The sequence below is a fragment of the Mus caroli genome, chromosome 19, assembly GCF_900094665.2.
Source record: "Mus caroli chromosome 19, CAROLI_EIJ_v1.1, whole genome shotgun sequence".
Lineage (NCBI taxonomy): Eukaryota > Metazoa > Chordata > Mammalia > Rodentia > Muridae > Mus > Mus caroli.
Window position 1 is genome coordinate 989,923 of NC_034588.1, and position 2,756 is coordinate 992,678.

General features: G+C 43.9%; 1 long non-coding RNA gene across 1 annotated transcript in view; it reads right to left on the reverse strand.

Annotated features, from left to right (window-relative positions):
- Nucleotides 1-347: 347 nt before the first annotated feature.
- Nucleotides 348-2,756, reverse strand: part of LOC110285895 — a 10,628-nt gene continuing 8,219 nt past the window's right edge. The window contains exon 3 of the long non-coding RNA XR_002377093.2: nucleotides 348-1,241. This is a non-coding gene — a long non-coding RNA (uncharacterized LOC110285895). The remainder of the gene's footprint in view (nucleotides 1,242-2,756) is intronic.

Sequence of the window (2,756 nt, forward strand, 5' to 3'; positions counted from 1 at the left end):
ATGTTGTGAAAAAAATGGAAAAAACCTTCTAGGGCTGGAGCGATGGCTCAGGGGTAAGAGCACTGAGTGCTCTGCCAGAGGTCCTGAGTTCAAATCCCAGCACCCACATGGTGGCTCACAACCATTTGTAATGAGATCTGATGCCCTCTTCTGGAGTGTCTGAAGACAGCTACATACACATTAAATAAATAAATCTTTTAAAGAAAGAAAGAAAGAGAGAGAGAGAGAGAGAAAGGAAGGAAGAAAGAAAACCTTCCAAGGTGGGATTTGGAGTTAGATATGTGAGTAATGTGAATTTTAAAAAATCATCTTTATTGAGATATAATTTATCTGCAATATTACAGGGTTTTTGTTTGTTTTGCTTTGCTTTTGGCAGTATTGTAATCAAGCCCAGGGTCTTATGCAAACTAGGCAACTGGGATCAGATACACACCCAGCCCCCAAAATTGATTTTAAGTGTACATCTCTGACAAATGTATAAACTACCTTAACCATCAATACCATGATAATCTAGAAAGTTCCATCAGCCCAGAAATCTTCTCACTCTTCTTTCTATGTATTCCCTCATCACACACAATTTGGTTTCTCTAACCAGAGACATATCCTGTCTTTCCTAGAATATCTCATAAACACCACCTTGAGCCTGCCTGCTTTTTATTTCACTTATAATATTTGTAAGAGGGCTCACTCGATGGCTGAGTGGATGGCGGTGCAAGCCCAGAAAGCTCAATTCTCTTCCTGTAACCCACACAGATGTCGCTGAGGAATGACTCAACACACAGAGGTGTACTCTGACCTACACATGGACGTCCCACCCCTTTAGCCTGACTTTTTGTGGGGCTTTCTTTCTTCTACCCTTCCCCAGCTCCCCTTTTTAGTTTACCCTTTCAACACCATACCACAAGGTAGGAGAGAAAAAAGGATAGAAAGGAAAGGGTTCTGGTTCTTGTCAGGCTGCCTCCTGCTGATGAGGGGGGTCAAGTTCTTTGGAGCTTGGAGCAAATTTCATCTTCACAGTCACGAGATGGAATTCTTTCTTGTTTCTTTTTTGCACACAAACAACGAGCAACAGCAACCAATGTTCAGCCTCTCGGGGCCACCCTCTGAAAAGTCCCCATAATTCCAAATGTCACACTATCGAGGGAACTGTCTGCGGCTGTCAGAATCACACCCCTGCTAGTGCATGAGACAAATCATAGTCGGCTGCTGCAGGCAGTCCGAAGCAGCCCCAGATTCCACACCTGGGATTAAGATGAAAACATATTCTTATAATATTTCTGTGTTTTTCAAAGAAACCAAAACTCCAAAACTGTCACCCCACTCCCCAAAACATTTTTAAAGATTAAAATGAGTAATCCCTATGAGGTCCGGCCACACCTGTGCATCAGGCACTCTGTCACTGTGAGTTGGGGACCAGTGAGAGCAGAGCAGGGTTACAGTGAAGGGGATGGGGAGGGAGGCTCAGGCCGCACTGCCCCGCCCTAATAGCAGCTAGGGAGTGGATGTGAGTAACACAGCGATGGCTCAGGAGTGAGATCTGGAGATAGAAGGAAGGGTTGAATTTCACCAACCAGTTAGCCAGAGAAGAGTAAGGCTTTTGTTACCCAGGCCTAGTCAGGAATGAAGGAATATCCGATGACTGTCCCCATGGCCACAGGCCATAGGCCTGGGGCAGAGGCAGGTCACAAATGAGTCAAGCTGAACTCATTTATTTTTTATGACTGAGTAATATTCCATCAGTGAGTACGCCCAGATGCATTAGCCATTTGTCAGCTGGTGGACACTTTCAATTACTTCTGGTTTTGAATCCTGCTGAATGACGCTGTTATAAACAGTCATGGACAAGTCTTTGTATCATGTTTTCTATTTTCTCCTGAGTAAATGCCAAAAAATCAGATTACTGGGTTGTATATCATATGTGTATTCAATTTTATTTATTTTTAAAGACTTACTTTATTTCATGTGTATGAATGTTTTGCCTGAATGTACATTTGTGTACTGCGTGTGTGCCTGCTGCCCATGGAAGCCAGAAGAGGGCATCAGATCCCTTGGAACTGGAGTTATAGAGGACTGTGAGCTGTCATGCAGGTGCTGGGAACCCAACCCAGGTCTAGAAGAGAAGTCAGTGCTCCTAACCACTGAGCAATCTCTCCATCCCATGTATATTAAATTTTAGAATAAATAGTAAATTCATCTCCCAAAAACGAGTCTACCATTTTACATTCTCATCAACATATAGGACAGTTTTAGGGGATGTGGCCCAAATGCTGCTAGCATTGGCACCTCGTATGTGTGAAGTCCTGAGCTCCATCCCCAGAACTGAAGAGTGGCAGTGGTTTAAGAGCCTTATATCGGGGCTGGTGAGATGGCTCAGTGGGTAAGAGCACCCGACTGTTCTTCTGAAGGTCCAGAGTTCAAATCCCAGCAACCACATGGTGGCTCACAACCATCCGTAACAAGATCTGGCGCCCTCTTCTGGAATACCTGAAGACAGCTACAGTGTACTTACATATAATAAATAAATAAATCTTAAAAAAAAAAAAAGAGCCTTATATCCACACCAATAACTAGTGGTCTTTTAAGTTTCCATCATTTTTCTTAAAAATATCTGTGTGGGCAAATGCCCAGATGGGCAGATGGCTTAGCAGTTAAGAAAGCTTACTGTCAAGCCAGGCATGGTGGCGCACGCCTTTAATCCCAGCACTCCGGAGGCAGAGGCAGGCGGATTTCTGAGTTCAAGGCCAGCCTGGTCTACA